Here is an 18,120-nt window from a genome sequence, read left to right as displayed (position 1 = left end):
GGGAACAATGCATGTTTGATGATGAACGGGAGATAGCTTCCACTTATGGCCTTCAAATGTTTTCTATGTTTAACATGCACTACTACAATTGTAATGTGAAAATTTGGAAAATTCTAGGGGTCATTTGACCTTTCAAAGACATTTAAGTGATTTTCTAGCCATTTAATGACCGTAATTCAAATTTGAACTACGTCTTCATGCAATGCCTAACCATAACGGTTTGAAAAATCATATTTGTATACTTATGTGCGACTTAATTCCATGTGCAGTAAATTAGAAGGAATTTTCAAACATATTTGTCTCACGACATGGACACATGCATATGTATGCATGGAGTGACATGACATTTTAATTCCAAAAAATTAAAAAATATCAGAAACACGTGAAACCTTGCTTGATGTAATGGCATGCAACTACTAGGGAAAACCCTAGTAGTAGCGCTTGAAATATGCATAGCAGTAGCGCTGGGTCCGGGGCTACTGCTACCGTGCTACAGCTAAGTTGTAGTAGTAGCGCTGTTATGGGCAGCGCTACTGGTAAGTATTGTTAGTAGTAGCGCTTCGAGGACCACCACTACTGATAACTATCTGTAGTGCTTGTTCACTTGAAGCGCTACTGACAGTCCAGCACTACTGCTAATGTTCCTGCTTTCACAGATTTGCATCCCTCTACATATTTGTGATGTATTTATACATGCTCTATACAATAGTTTCATTAGATCATACTAAACATACACTATTCTCATCATATCATAGACATACAATATTCTCGTCATACCATCATCATCATCATAATCATCATTCAACACAAATATCATCACATCTCGAAAATAGCGATACACAAGTGCGATCATGTCATGTATCGAATAAGTGCAACTTCACGGTCATGGCAAACACACAAGTTTCATCATCTCTATCTAAACCATGATGTAGAAGAGAAGAGCGATCATCATGAGCAAGAGCACGACTATGTAGTACCGGCGGTCCCGCCCCTGCTCATGTTGGAGTGTCTACCTCAAGCAACTACTTTCTGCTTCGGCTCTGCTGTCGAGCCCTCTGCGGCTAGCACTGGGTTACCTGTGCACATGGGCCTGAGCGGCTGGCTAGTGCTCGTAGTCTCCTGAAACCCTCCCAACATACACGGTTTAGTAGTCCTTCAGCATCTCTGATCTATGTACCTGCATCATGAGTTGATGAATTGAATGATAATATGCAACATAATGTACTTAACAAAACAAAGAGGCATAATTAGCAAAATACAAGCAACCAATAGTAAACATAAATGACAAAGTTTCTCATACCCAAACTAATTAACTAGAGCGATCTACGCTAGTTCAGGACCACAGTTTAGTTACATCACATAGTTTTGCCGTGCATAAATTCAAAGTTTTGCCATAGAAAGACAATAGTGACACATTGTCATCAACAATCAGTCCTCCATGTAGGCGGTCCAATCTTCATAGTCAGGGAAGAAGCACCCGAGCTACTTCCCGCATGATTGGCCCATGGTAGAACATCCATGTTGGTTCGAGGACCTGCTTCATGATCACTTGGGCAAGTTCACACTGTACGTGATAAAACTCAGCTCTAATTCGATGATCTGGTGCCTTTCCTATGCTTGTGGCCCAGCTAACAATCTCGGCATCATTGGTAGTAGCTGACATGCGAATGCATTGATTATCCCTTCTGTACTCGAGCATTTGATGCATGAGGTAGAATCCATCAGCCATACTGGTGTGCGGTTGCTGGATGCAGTAGAAGTCGGTCTTATGACCGAAAGCTAGCCCGCGACTCCTATACTTTTTCACCTTGATACATCCACCAGACAGGCTAAAGGTTAACAGGGTACTATTGAGAACACTCTTTATGTGCTTGTAATCCTTTTTCCTGATGTTCTTCGATGGGTCCAAGTACATAGCATGGGAGTATTCTGGGTACAGAACGATAAGGACACCCCCCCCGCTGTGCAAATTAAGTACACCTCAAATTAGCCTCCATGCTTGCAAAGGAATGATTAACACTTATAAAAAGGATATGTGTGGATGACTTACATGGGATGATAAGGCACAAGAATCGCTTCCTTGTACTTATTAGCGATCATGAAGTTGTCGAGGTACTTGGTCGCATAGTCACGGTGCTCTTTGCAAACTGCCAAGAAGCTCTCTTGCATATAGAATGGGTCCGCAATGCAGATATATTGTATGTTCTCGATCCTGATGAAGTAGTTGAGATACATCGCATACATGCACATGCAGATGAACTTGAAATCCAGCTTGGTCATGTGTAACATGTCATAGATGTAGTCAAATTGCAGGATGAACCTATTCACATGCCATCTCTCAACGTACAACTTCCCACCCGTCACCTGAGTCGCGTCAAGCGGGTATCCTGGTTTTTCTGAGATGGGAAGGCTTTTCTCTTTGGCCAGCACATCTTCATGGAGTCTCTTTAGATCATTGTTCAGTATATGCTCTAACGCTTTCGCAGGTAGGATCAGCTGGCCGGCGACATGGAAACACTGTGCACCTTCGACAGGTATTCTGTCTACCAGCCGGGGCTTCAAAGGAGGCTGGCGGCTTGAAGCAGCTCTGACGCCTTTAGGGCCTTCCTGTCCGTCTCCTCCTTTTCTTCTTGGCGGGTGGCGGTAGTGATCCCACCATACCTTCGCTAACCACCACTCGTAGTGTCATGGGGCTAATCAGTGGATGGGCCTTGGGGGGTTGCTAGGTACATGCGGCATGTGGAGGCGTCTCCTACGAGGATCGCTTGAAGAGAGACTTTTTGCATTCCGCCTTAGGACGTTCCCAATCCGACAAATCAGGCAGCATCAATTCATCATCTCCATGCTCATAGCCTGATTCTTCGTTGTCCTAAGCCATCAATCCTCCATCATGATAGGTGGTATTGAAATACTTGTCTGGGTCATCATCATCATCATCATCCATGTCATCATCAATATTTGCTTCTTTAATAGGGGGGCGACATCATTTGGCACTAATGGAGGCTCTCCCTCGCGTCGTCCGCTATCACCCGCCACGATAGGTGCAGGTAATTCGGTAGGTGGGGTGGTGTTCATACCGTCGTGCATGCTGGCGTTGGCGTGATACTGGGCGCCACGAGATGAAGAAGAGACTTTGTCCAAGGCGAGAACCAGCTCTTACATGCGCCAATCATCTTAGGGGTCTCATTGTCATCGACTGGTACCGGAGGAGGGAAATCCTCGAAGCCTGCTAAGACACTGGCCATGTTAACCTTGAAGACGCCATCAGGCATCTCTTGGTTGTGGAACATGCGGTCCTTCGGCTTCACGATCGTTGCCTTTCCCACAGCCACCCTCCGGCCCTTGATGTCGTAGAGTAGGGTGCACCGGGTGTCGTCGGCCTACGAAGGAGACATGTCTGCGACGTCAAACATCCGAAGGCAACTAAAATGAAAGACTATAGACATGCTTGTGAAAAGGGTATGGCGCGTAATTATCGTGAGGGCGTCGAGCTCAGCCAGTGACGAAGGCCCGTCGAGCATGCCAGAGATGGAGGTCGGGCTTCTATGAATAGGAATGGTACCTTTTGCGGTTTCTTGGGAAGTTGTTGGTATTGTGGTGTTCCCCGAATTCCTCCCGACAAAGATGGGAAGGGGAAAGTCCTCTGGCCGTGCATTCGGATTGATCTTCGACCAATCGAAAATTGTCGGAATCAAGCTGACAACCACGTAAGTGAGCGCTGCATTGCCTACCCCGAGCAACTCTTGTTTGGTCTCAGCTTTGGTCTTATTGACCGCAAATCACGATCTTCTCGTCGATGCTCTGCTGAGTGACGACCAACCGTCTCTTCCTTCTTTCCTCTAGCTCCTCGTGGTAGCCCGTCTTCCACGAGGCACCATCTCCGACGCCGTGCACACGTCCATAGGATAGCAGCTTGTCCACCGGGAACTTTTTCAGTATGTTGAGGGCTCGGTTGAATGGGGTGTCCCACTTTGGCCTCGCCGACGAATGTGATGACTCGTCACTTTCGACTGCCTTTTGGTGCTACTCTTTTTGCAAAAGGAACGTGGATGGTTTACTAATGTGACAAAACTTACGGTCGAATAGATTGGAAGCTAATATGATAATGTGGTAATATAACAATTGCCAGAAGTCTCATGAACTCCCTTGTGTTCGGGTCCATGTAAAAGATCTTTTTGACTTTGTCCCACTTGTACCGGGCCCTGATCCAGTCATGCTCCAGCGGGTCGGTGAACTCTGCCAAGGGATCTGGGATTCCGTGACTTTCACGTTCCGCGTCCTCCTTGGCCCATATGTGCATCTTCCCCTCGTAACCATGGCTTCCGAGGCGGTGGCGAGGTGTGTTGCTGGCCTGGAGCACCTTCATTTTCTCCGACTATGCCTCGACACTTTCTTTACCGCAATTCTCCTTGAATTTTGCAAAGTCCACTTCCGTTATTGACGGATTATCAGCATGAATCTTGGACCACGGTTCATTCTTCGCAATCGCTTTTTTCACCAGAACTTTCCAGGAGGACAAGTCATTGGTGAATGTCACCATCGCCTTGTCGGTTATCTTTTTCATGGTGACGTCTTTCCACGGATCTTTATATTTAACTTCGTCCTGGCCGAGGAACAAGAACCTATTATGAAACTTCTTTAGGAGCAGGTTCTCCATATGTCGTATGAGCCTCAACCTCTCATCAGTGATGTTGGCGGTTTCCCTGAGGATGCATCCAAGTTGATTGCCCCAACACGAGCACGCTTCCTCCGGCGTCGTTGGCTCTAACTTCTTGGGCTGCATCTCCGTAACCACAATTTGCCCGATGCCAAGCTCGTTTGGTCTTCATGTCCTCTTCTTCTTTGTTGCTTTAACGACTACGGCAACATCATTGCTGGTCTCGAGGGTGGTGTCGGTGCCGGTGCTAGTGCTGGTGCCAGTGTCGGCATTGGTTTCGTGGTTGGTGCCATTGCCGCCACCATGCAACCCCATCTGGTATTCGTCCAGGTGATCGAAATAGTGATTTGCTGCCTCAATGGGGTCTTCGAGGTGAGCAGAACCACCCACGATTTCGGTGTCAGTAGACATGTTTCCTATTCAACAATTGTAAATAAAAGATATAATGAAGAGAAAAAGGGGGCCTATATTTGGTCGGAATGTTGATTCATTCCCCTTCCGGCAAATCCCGGGTACTCCATATGTCCTACTTTCTAGCACAAGTCATGCCAACAATTTTCGGCATGACCTTTGCTAAAAAGTGGACATATGGAGCGTCTGAAATTTGCCGGAACGGAAATGAGTCAAAATTCTGGCAAACCATAGGCCACTCGGACATTTTTCGACATTCAACCAACATTGCAAAACCAACATATAACATCAATGACATATATCATTCAAGTAAAAGCATGCTTGTATACTTAAATACATAAAAATGACAAAAATAGCTACAAACTTGCTCCTAGGGTTCATACATAGCTAAAGCCTAGCACAAACTTGCTCTCTCTTTCTCTCTCACTCCGTCTCTCTCTACTGTTTTTGCTAACTTGCTCAAAATTTTGCTAACTTTGCGAAATTTTCTACTGTTTTTTTAATTTGCTACTATTTTTATACCTAATTTTTTGCCATTGTTTCATTTTAAATTGCTACTGTTTTTTTAAACTTCGCTACTGTTTGTTAAATTTTTTTGCTGCCGTTTTTTATACCTAATTTTTTTGCTAAGTTGCTACAAAAATTTGCTAACTTGCTAAAATATCAAAAAACAAAAAATTGTTAATCAGCTACTGCCCTAATTTGCTAAAAAAAGTTGATATCTTTGCTAAATTTGCTAGCTTTGTTAATTTTGTTGCTAAATTTGCTAACTTGCCCTAAAATTTGCTAAATTTGCCCTAAACAGAGAGAGAGGAGGGCAGGGGAGAGGAGCGGGAGAGGAGGGCAGGGAGAGGAGAGGGATAGGAGGGCAGGGGAGAGGAGAGGCTTACGGCGAGGGAGCTCGGGCTTGGGCGGCTGCAGTCGAGTGCGGCGGACAGAGGTGAGGTCGAGGGCACGCGGGCAGGGGAGAGGAGGGGGCGGCGTTGTGGTCGAGGGCGGGCAAGGGAGACGCCGGTGAGGTCGAGGGCGGGCTCGGGAGATGGCCGACGACGAGGTCGATGGCGGCCAGGGGCAACGACCGGTGGTCGAGGGCGACGGAGGGTGCGAGGGCGGGCAGGGGTATGGCGGCGGCGGGAGAGTGGGGGAAGAGGGTGGGGAGAGTGGGGAAAAGGGTTGGGACTTGGAAAATTTTGAGCCCGCGCGGTGGTTTACTCAAAATAGTATTAGCACTGGTTCGGGATCTAGCGCTATAGTTAAGTTAGCGATAGCGCTGGGTGGTAAAGCAGGGCTACTGCTAATGGCACATAGAAGTAGCATTGGTTCAGGACCAGCGCTATAGCTAACTTAGCTATAGCGCTAATTCACGATCCAGCGCTACTGCTAACTTTTCCAATTTTTATTTTTTATTTTTTATTATTTTCCTTTTCTAGTTTTCAGTTTTATTTTATTCTATTATTTTCCTTTTCTTTTCTGTTTATTTCATTTTTCTTTTGTACTGCTATCTCCCTTTTCTTTTTAGTTTTCTTTTTATTATTACTTTCCCTTTCTTTTTCATTTCCCACTGCGCGAACATCACCGGAACCATGCATGTGGTGGTAACATACCAGTTGACCGATAACGGTTACTTAAGTGCGTACACAAAATAGATACATATACATATACATATATATATATATATATATATATATGTACATTTCACATTGAGCTTCTTCCCTTTCTGGTTCGTTCCCGAGTAATTGGGCCCCTCCTTGTGACTTTTCCGGAGCCATGGAGTACGATCTTTCTTAGGTAATGTAGTATTGATTCTTCTTTTGACGTATGCTTCATCGTCATCATCATCTTCCCGCATCGGGTTAGGGGGTCCCATGTCGGTGTCAAAACCGGCGGATCTCGGGTAGGGGGTCCTGAACTGTGCGTCTAAGGTGGATGGTAACAGGAGGCGGGGGACACGATGTTTACCCAGGTTCGGGCCCATTTGATGGAGGTAATACCCTACATCCTGCTTGATTGATCTTGATATATGAGTATTACAAGAGTTGATCTACCACAAGATCGTAGAGGTTAAACCCTAGAAGCTAGCCTATGGTATGATTGTATGTTGTCCTACGGACTAAATCCTCCGGATTATATAGACACCGGAGGGGGCTAGGGTTACACAAAGTCGGTTACAAGGGAGGAGATGTAATATCCATATTGCCAAGATTGCCTTCCACGCCAAGGAGAGTCCCATCCGGACACGGGACGAAGTCTTCAATCTTGTATCTTCATAGTCCAATAGTCCGGTCAAAGGATATAGTCCGGCTGTCCGGAGACCCTCTAATCCAGGACTCCCTCAGTAGCCCCCGAACCAGGTGTAACACCCCGGATGTAATCTACCTTATATCTATTCCAACTCTTGCCGTTTCCGGCGCTAAGTTATTTTATTTCTCCGTTGTCGGGTTTTTGTCTCCGTGTGTTGTTGTCTTTGTCATGCATCTCATATCATGTCATCATGTGCACTGCATTTGTATACGTGTTCGTCTCATGCATCCTAGCATTTTCCCCGTTGTCCATTTTGCATTCCGGCGCTTCTATGTCCTCCGGTGGTCCTTTCTACCTCTTTTCGTGTGTGGGGGTTAAACATTTCTGGATTGTACCTAGACTTTTCATGCAGCCTTGGTTTACTACCGGTAGACCGCCTGTCATGTTTCGTGCCATTTGGACTTCGTTTGATACTCCAACAGTTATCCGAGGGACTGAAAAGGCCTCGCATGTGTTGCAGCTAAACACCCTTCCAATTTGGCCCAAAACCCAGCTAAACCGTCTCCATCGTATAGAGCGTCCGATCACGATCGCGTGGCCGAAAACGACACTCCATTTGGAGCTTCCTAGCTCCCTCTACGCCTATATATAGATCCCCTCTCGAAGTCACGAGTCTTCTTCCCCCGAAACCCTAGAAATCTTCTTCGGTCGCGCCGGACATGTCCGTTCCGGCCGGACGTCGAGCCGCCGCCGCCCCGGACAAGTAGCGCGCCGCCACCTGTCCCCGCCGACGCCAGGCTCGCGTGGCCGTTCCCGCGCCCAACCGAGCCGCCGCCTCTCTCCTCCGTGCGCCGCCCGAGCCTGCCGGCGCCGCCCAGCCGCTCGTCGATGGTGCCGACTCCGCCGCCCTCCGCCGCCGGTCACCACTCTGCCCGCGCCGCCCTGAGCCGGCGTTGACTCCGCAGCACCGCGTCTTCGCCGCCTCGGCCAGATCTGATCGAGGGAGGACCGGATCCGGCGTTTTCTGTTACTCCGGCGACTCCCCGCGCTCTCCGGCGAGAGATTCGGCCGCCTCGGTTCACGCGCCGAACGAACCCTAGATCTGGGTTGACCTTTTCCCTTCCTCCCTCATATTTTTTTTTTGCATATTTTGCCATGCCATAACTCTGCATCCGTAGCTCCGATTTATGCGTGTAGCATATCAAAATGTTCGTCTCGACGAGTACATCATCTCATCTCATTGCATCATTTTCATTTGAGCTCATCTTGGTGCCCGAAATGCTGTTGGAAGAGGGCTATGTGAGGAATTTGGTAGATCTATTTCAGCAATTAGCCTTTTGTCATTTTTGCCATGATTAATGTGTGCATGCTATGATCCTGAGCTCTACATGTGTTTTGTTATATGCCATGTCATCTTTACAGGGGTGCTTGCCATGTATTTTTGTGAAATTTGTGGTGACTAGCACAAGCTTGCAAAGTAGCGTAATCGTTAATGCTGATTTCAGGGACTAAGAATTTCACTAAGTCCTTGTTCTGTTTTTGTTGTTATGCCATATGTTCATATTGTTTCCTAGTGATCCGTGCCTCTTTTGAGGATGATAAGTAAGGATGTTTTGTTAACATTGTGGTGCTCTATCAATCCATGTCTTTGTTTGCATTTATGGAGCACCCTAGCTTGAGTCAATCGAGCTCTACTTTTGCTATAAAATAATTCTGGCAGATTGTTGACATGTTTAGCGATTTTGCCGAGGATGTAGCTATTGATCCGTGCATGCTATGTTATTGTTATTGCCATGTCTAGCTCCTATGCCATGTATTCTTGATGGGTGTATGCTGAGTTTGTCATGCCATGCTCTGTAGTGAGTGCATCGAGCTAGTAAACATGCCTACTCGTTAACTGTTTTGCATGCTCCAGTTTTTCACTAAGTCTGAATCTGTTTATGTTTTTGCTATGTTCACATGCTTGCAATTGTATTTTCTGATCCCTTTTGGCTCAAGCCCACTAAGGGACTTTTGTTAAGTTCTTTGAGTAGCTTCATGCCGTGCCTTTCTTTGCCATGTTAAGTTCCTGTAGCATGTAGTTTTCATGCTCTAAAGTGTGCTTCCTCATGATAAATTCCAGACTTGTGTTAATTTCACTAAGTCTGAAACCTATTATCATTTGCACTTTTGTCATGCTTGTTTGAACCTGTTAATGGATGAATTAGGCGTAGCTCAGTGTTCATCTTTTGTCAAGATTCATGATTTGATCCCTACCATGTATTTTCTTGTCATGTTTGTGTGCTGTAGGATAATTATCTTGATGCATTTCGTTGGTCACTTGCTGTTTATCGCAGACTGGTGCCATATTTGTTTTGCTTGCCATTTCCAAACGTGCATCAGATTCCGGTGATCTTTATATCAATTTCAACCAAAATCACCTCACCTTTCCAGTGGCAATCTTGGATTTCCAAGTTGAGGCCAGGTTCAATCATTCCTTGTCAAATCTTGCATATGCATCTGTTTCAGAAAGTCTTCCTCAAAGTCTTCATCACACAAGAAGAGCTCATCTGGCATGGCACGTGCGTTTGTTGGCAAGGAAATGGATTCAATGGAGGAGTCCGCTTCTGAGGAGGCGGAGGTGGAGTCTGAGGAGGAGTCCGATTCTGGCGTCGCAAGTCTGGCTACAGCATACGTTGCCAAGTCCATCTTCAACACTGAAGACAATGACTTCATCATCAACACCGATGCAAATGACAAGGACTACTCCGCTCCTACCTACTGCTTCATGGTACGCGGTGCCAAGGTAAACACACGCACTACTCACTATCAAACATCTAGTGACGATGACTCTGATTGTGGTTCAAAACCCAGCTACAAAACACTTGCTAAAATTGCAACTGAACAACAGAAAGCTATGGAACATATTCATAAACTGTTAGACAGAAGCGTTGATCTGTTAGGTGCTGAAATGACTCGATCTGAGTCCTTAATTGAAGACGTAAAAAATCTTCACGTTAAGTATGAGGAACTTGAAAGTCGTCATGAAACGCTCTCAACAACTCATGAAAAGCTTTCCTATGATTATCTTCAAAGGAAGCAAGATCTTGAGAAATTGAGAGCGGCTCATGAAGATCTTCAAAAGGAAAACGAGTCACTTCGTGCCGAACAGATCAGCTCCGCTCAGGAAGGATTTGAACCACCATGTCTTAAATGAATTGAGCGTGATAATGCTACTACTGTTGCTGAATGTTCTACTGCTGCTACTGTTGCAATATCTTCAACTGTTGATGTGGGAACTAACCCCTCTACTGAGGATTCCACTGCTATTGCTGATGAGAATGCTAGGTTGAAGACATTGCTTGAAACAGGGATGCACAAAAGTCTTAAAGGGCATCAGACACTATGTGATGTCCTCAAAAAGCAGATCTCGAACCGAAACCCGAGGAAAGTGGGTGTTGGGTTCGTAAGGAAAATGAATGCTAATGGCTCTTACTAGAAACCTGAGCAGTACCACAAAACCACATGGGTTGCTGCAAAGGAATCTTCAGCAGATCTATCCAATCTATCTGGCTTCACTTGTGCAAACCCCATTGTCATTGATGAATCCTTTGATGCAAACTATAAACTGTTTAAGAATCAGAATGGTGAAGTGTTTGCCAGGTACATTGGTACTAACTGTAGGAATGGACCACCTACGAAGAAGATCTGGGTTCCGAAAAAGTGTCTGGAGAATCTTCCTGTGAATGTCATCATGACACCACATGTGAAGAAGACAAACCTCAGACCACAGGCTTCATATGGTCCAAAGGCTTCATACAGACAGAGGACTCACCTGAGTCACACTAACACAAATGTTTTGCAGGGAAACCATACTCAGGCCTATGAATATGAGCGCGGTTCATCAAACCGCCACGTTCATAAGACCAAGAACTATTCTGCTTATTCTTATGAGTACTATTGTCTGCCTGCAAGACTTTTTTCTAGGGCTCCAAAGCCAAAGTTCTCAGACACTGCACTTAGACTTATTGCTTCTACGCCATCCTTGAACATGTGGGTGGCTAAGAAAGCTTAACTCTCTTTTGCAAGGAAAGGTCTCCAGTAGAAAACCAAAATCGTCTGACGCTATTGCTGGGGACCTTAAACATCTTGTAGGGTGCAAGATCAAATGCCCGAATGGTCTTACTATGTACTTCGTTCCTGAATCGCTTGCTACTCTCCCCATTAGTCCTAATCTGGATCTAAGCTTTCATAACCCACTGGTTCATCAAATGTTTTTGCTTCACAATTCTCTTCATGAAGCCTATCCCCCTAACTGCACTGTAGGGTACGACACCAGCGTCTTCAGAATGGATTATTGATAGTGGGTGTACCAATCACATGACTGGCAAAAGAAGCCTTCTTATGGACTCAACCTTACGTCCATCCGACAAGAGTCACAATACATTTGCTGACACTGGTAAAAGTAAGGTATTGGGCCTAGGTAGAGTTGCAATCTCAAAGGATCAACACATGGATAAAGCCATGTTTGTTGAATCCCTTGGCTTCAACTTAATGTCTATCTCAATGCTTTGCGATTTGAACATGATTGTAATATTTGGAAAATATCGCTGCCTTGTACTAATGGAATCTGACAAGTCTCTAGTGTTTGAAGGGTATCGGAAAGATGATTTGTACGTGGTAGATTTCTCGGCAGGACCACAACTTGCCGTATGTCTTCTAGCAAAAGCTTCAGAATGCTGGCTCTAGCATCGGAGGATAGGGCATGCTGGCATGAGGAACCTCCACACCCTTGCACAGAAGAAGCATGTCATAGGCATCGAGGGCGTCAAGTTTAAGAAAGATCACTTATGCGGTGCCTGTGAAGCAGGAAAGATGACGAGGCCAAACATACCTCGAAGACAATCATGACAACTACTCGACCCTTCGAACTGCTCCACATGGACCTTTTTAGTCCCAATCATTACTCAACTCTTACTACTACTGCTTGTCTCTATGCCTTTGTCATTGTTGATGATTATTCTAGATATACTTGGGTGCACATAATCCTCTACAAGACTGAAGTGCAGGATGTCTTCAAACGCTTCGCCAATCGAGCAATGAACAACTATGGCGCCAAGATAAAGCAGATCAGAAGTGACAATGGCACTGAATTCAAGAACACCGGCCTTGATACATATCTTGATACTTTGGGCATCACACGCGAATTCTCAGCCCCGCACACGCCACAGCAGAATGGCGTCGTCGAACGCAAGAACAGAACACTCATTGAGATGGCCCGAATGATGCTTGATGAATACAAGACTCCAAGAAAATTCTGGCCTGAAGCCATTGATACTGCATGCCATACAATCAATCGTGTTTATCTTCACAAGCTTCTTAACAAGACATCTTATGAGCTCCTTACTGGCAAGAAGCCAAATGTCAGTTACTTTAGAGTATTTGGGGCCAAGTGTTCGATCAAGGATCCACATCACACTTCAAAATTTGCACCAAAGGCACATGAGGGTTTTATGCTTGGATATGGAAAGGATTCGCACTCCTACAGAGTCTTCAATCTCTTTCATTACAAAGTGGTTGAAACAGTGGATGTGCGGTTTGATGAGACTAACGGTTCACAAAGAGAGCACCTCCCAAATGTGCTAGATGAAGTTCCATCCAGCGAATCAATCAAGCTTATGGGAACCGGAGAAATCATACCCTCTGAAGCTCAACCTGAAGAGGAACTTATCATCTCCGCACCTGATCAACCTGAAGAAAATGCTCAGCCTGAAGACAATCCCACTAACAATGACAATGATCAGCAAGAGGAAAACCTTCGCCATGTACATCCTCGTGTTGCCAATGAAGTGCAGATTGAGAGAATAATTGACAGCATCAATGCACCCGGTCAGCTCACTCGATCAAGGGCAACTCAGCTAGCAAATTTTTGTGGGCACTTTGCATTCATCTCAATAACAGAACCCAAGAAAGTTGAAGAAGCCTTCATGGAACCTGAATAGATTCATGCTATGCAAGAAGAGCTTCAACATTTTGAGCTGAATAATGTATGGGAACTGGTTAAGCGTCCTGATCCTCAGAAGCACAACATAATAGGCACCCAATGGATATACCGCAACAAGCAAGATGAGCATGGTCAAGTTGTCAGAAACAAAGCTCGTCTCATTGCTCAAGGACATACTCAAGTGGAAGGCATTGACCTCGATGAAACATTTGCTCCCGTGGCTAGACTTGAAGCCATACGCATACTGCTGGCCTATGCAAATCATCATAATATACTTCTATATCAAATGGATGTGAAGAGCGCCTTTCTCAATGGCGAGATTGAAGAAGAAGTATATGTTGCACAACCGCTTGGCTTTGAATATCCAAAACATCCTGACATGGTATACAGGCTCAACAAGGCACTGTATGGCCTCAAACAAGCCCCTCGGGCCTGGTATGACACACTCAAACACTTCCTGAAGAGCAAAGGCTTCATACCTGGTTCCCTCGACCCCACTCTCTTCACGAAGACATATGATGGTGAACTGTTTGTGTGCCAAATATATGTGGATGACATTATCTTCGGCTGCACCAATCAGAAGTACAGTGAAGAGTTTGGATATATGATGCAAGAGCAATATCAGATGCCATGCCAAATGACAATGAGAATGTCCAGCTCACGTTTGGTCGACTCACTGACATCACGAATGAGCTTCAAGCCCTTGGCGCTACTGAGATCACCAAGCATGAAGTCATCAAGATAGTGCTGAGATCACTTGACAGTTCGTTTGACACCCTAGCCCTGATGATTCAAGAACGTCCTGATTTCAAGACACTCGATCCGTCTGACATACTTGAGAGGCTCAACACACATGAGTTTCAGCTTTCTGAGAAAAGAGATATCTACGGTACAAACTATGGGCGAACTCGTGCCTTGAAGGCAAAAGCTGTCTCCTCATCTGAAGAAGAATCTGACATCAGTTCGGATGATCCTGAAGACATTGGAAGGGAACTTGCTATGCTTGTGAAGAAGTTCCAAAAATTCACCAAGAAGAAAGGTTTCAGAAAGTCTTCCCGATCAAGCTCAAGGAATGATGAAGCTTCTGCTCATGACTACAAGAAGAAAACATGTCACAAGTGCAAGAAACCTGGCCACTTCATCTCTGAGTGTCCGCAGTGGGACAATGAGAACAAAAAGAAGAAGAAGAAGAGCAAGGAATATGACTCTGACGACAAGAAGAAGAAGAAATACTCGAAGTCTTCTTCCAAGTCTTCCTCAAAGTCTTCATCACACAAGAAGAGCTCATCTGGCATGGCACGTGCGTTTGTTGGCAAGGAAATGGATTCAGAGGAGGAGTCCTCTTCTGAGGAGGCGGAGGTGGAGTCTGAGGAGGAGTCCGATTCTAGCGTCGCAAGTCTGGCTACAGCATGCGTTGCCAAGTCCATCTTCAACACTGAAGACAATGACTTCATCACCGACACCTATGCAAATGACAAGGACTACTCCACTCCTACCTACTACTTCATGGCACGCGGTGCCAAGGTAAACACACGCACTACTCACTATCAAACATCTAGTGACGATGACTCTGATTGTGGTTCAAAACCCAGCTACAAAACACTTGCTAAAATTGCAACTGAACAACAGAAAGCTATGGAACATATTCAAAAACTGTTAGACAGAAGCGATGATCTGTTAGGTGCTGAAATGACTCGATCTGAGTCCTTAATTGAAGACATAAAAAATCTTCACGTTAAGTATGAGGAACTTGAAAGTCGTCATGAAACACTCTCAACAACTCATGAAAAGCTTTCCTATGATTATCTTCAAAGGAAGCAAGATCTTGAGAAATTGAGAGCGGCTCATGAAGATCTTCAAAAGGAAAACGAGTCACTTCGTGCCGAACAGATCAGCTCCGCTCAGGAAGGATTTGAACCACCATGTCTTTAATGAATTGAGCGTGATAATGCTACTACTGTTGCTGAATGTTCTACTGCTGCTACTGTTGCAATATCTTCAACTATTGATGTGGGAACTAACCCCTCTACTGAGGATTCCACTGCTATTGCTGATGAGAATGCTAGGTTGAAGACATTGCTTGAAACAGGGATGTACAAAAATCTTAAAGGGCATCAGACACTATGTGATGTCCTCAAAAAGCAGATCTTGAACCGAAACCCGAGGAAAGTGGGTGTTGGGTTTGTAAGGAAAATCAATGTTGATGGCTCTTATTAGAAACCTGAGCAGTACCACAAAACCACATGGGTTGCTGCAAAGGAATCTTCAGCAGATCTATCCAATCTATCTGGCTTCACTTGTGCAAACCCCATTGTCATTGATGAATCCTTTGATGCAAACTATAAACTGTTTAAGATTCAGAATGGTGAAGTGTTTGTCAGGTACATTGGTACTAACTGCAGGAATAGACCGCCTATGAAGAAGATCTGGGTTCCGAAAAAGTGTCTGGAGAATCTTCCTGTGAATGTCATCATGACACCACACGTGAAGAAGACAAACCTCAGACCACAGGATTCATATGGTCCAAAGGCTTCATACAGACAGAGGACTCACCTGAGTCGCACTAACACAAATGTTTTGCAGGGAAACCATACTCAGGCCTATGAATATGAGCGCGGTTCATCAAACCGCCATGTTCATAAGACCAAGAACTATTCTGCTTATTCTTATGAGTACTATTGTCCGCCTGCAAGACTTTTTTCTAGGGCTCCAAAGCCAAAGTTCTCAGACACTGCACTTAGACTTATTGCTTCGAAGCCACCCTTGAAGATGTGGGTGGCTAAGAAAGCTTAACTCTTTTTTGCAGGGAAAGGTCTCCAGCAGAAAACCAAAATCGTTTGACGCTATTGCTGGGGACCTTAAACATCTTGTAGGGCGCAAGATCAAATGCCCGAATGGTCTTACTATGTACTTCATTCCTGAATCGCTTGCTACTCTCCCCATTAGTCCTAATCTGGATCTAAGCTTTCATAACCCACTGGTTCGTCAAATATTTTTGCTTCACAATTCTCTTCATGAAGCCTATCCCCCTAACTGCACTGTAGGGTACGACACCAGCGTCTTCAGAATGGATTATTGATAGTGGGTGTACCAATCACATGACTGGCAAAAGAAGCCTTCTTATGGACTCAACCTTACGTCCATCCGACAAGAGTCACATCACATTTGCTGACACTGGTAAAAGTAAGGTATTGGGCCTAGGTAGAGTTGCAATCTCAAAGGATCAACACATGGATAAAGTCATGTTTGTTGAATCCCTTGGCTTCAACTTAATGTCTGTCTCAATGCTTTGCGATTTGAACATGATTGTAATATTTGGAAAATATCGCTGCCTTGTACTAATGGAATCTAACAAGTCTCTAGTGTTTGAAGGGTATCGGAAAGATGATTTGTACGTGGTAGATTTCTCGGCAGGACCACAACTTGTCGTATGTCTTCTAGCAAAAGCTTCAGAATGCTGGCTCTAGCATCGGAGGATAGGGCATGCTGGCATGAGGAACCTCCACACCCTTGCAAAGAAGAAGCATGTCATAGGCATCGAGGGCGTCAAGTTTAAGAAAGATCACTTATGCGGTGCCTGTGAAGCAGGAAAGATGACGAGGGCCAAACATCCCTCGAAGACAATCATGACAACTACTCGACCCTTCGAACTGCTCGACATGGACCTTTTCAGTCCCACTCATTAATCAACTCTTACTACTACTGCTTGTCTCTATGGCTTTGTCATTGTTGATGATTATTGTAGATATACTTGGGTGCACATAATCCTCTACAAGACTGAAGTGCAGGATGTCTTCAGACGCTTCACCAATCGAGCAATGAACAACTATGGCGCCAAGATAAAGCACATCAGAAGTGACAATGGCACTGAATTCAAGAACACCGGCCTTGATACATATCTTGATACCTTGGGCATCACACGTGAATTCTCAGCCCCGCACACGCCACTGCAGAATGGCATCGTCGAACGCAAGAACAGAACACTCATTGAGATGGCCCGAATGATGCTTGATGAATACAAGACTCCAAGAAAATTCTGGCCTGAAGCCATTGATACTGCATGCCATACAATCAATCATGTTTATCTTCACAAGCTTCTTAACAAGACATCTTATGAGCTCCTTACTGGCAAGAAGCCAAATGTCAGTTACTTCAGAGTATTTGGCGCCAAGTGCTCGATCAAGGATCCACATCACACTTAAAAATTTGCACCAAAGGCACATGAGGGTTTTATGCTTGGATATGGAAAGGATTCGCACTCTTACAAAGTCTTCAATCTCTTTCATTACAAAGTGGTTGAAACAGTGGATGTGCGGTTTGATGAGACTAACGGTTCACAAAGAGAGCACCTCCCAAATGTGCTAGATGAAGTTCCATCCAGCGAATCAATCAAGCTTATGGGAACCGGAGAAATCATACCCTCTGAAGCTCAACCTGAAGAGGAACTTATCATCTCCGCACCTGATCAACCTGAAGAAAATGCTCAGCCTGAAGACAATCCCACTAACAATGACAATGATCAGCAAGAGCAAAACCTTCGCCCTGTACATCCTTGTGTTGCCAATGAAGTGCAGATTGAGAGAATAATTGACAGCATCAATGCACCCGGTCCGCTCACTCGATCAAGGGCAACTCAGCTAGAAAATTTCCGTGGGCACTTCGCATTCGTCTCAATAACAGAACCCAAGAAAGTTGAACAAGCCTTCATGGAACCTGAATGGATTCATGCTATGCAAGAAGAGCTTCAACAGTTTGAGCTGAATAATGCATGGGAACTGGTTAAGCATCCTGATCCTCGGAAGCACAACATAATAGGCACCCAATGGAC

This window comes from Triticum aestivum, chromosome 4A (genome assembly GCF_018294505.1).
Source record: "Triticum aestivum cultivar Chinese Spring chromosome 4A, IWGSC CS RefSeq v2.1, whole genome shotgun sequence".
In the NCBI taxonomy this organism is placed as follows: domain Eukaryota; kingdom Viridiplantae; phylum Streptophyta; class Magnoliopsida; order Poales; family Poaceae; genus Triticum; species Triticum aestivum.
This window is presented reverse-complemented; position numbering follows the sequence as displayed.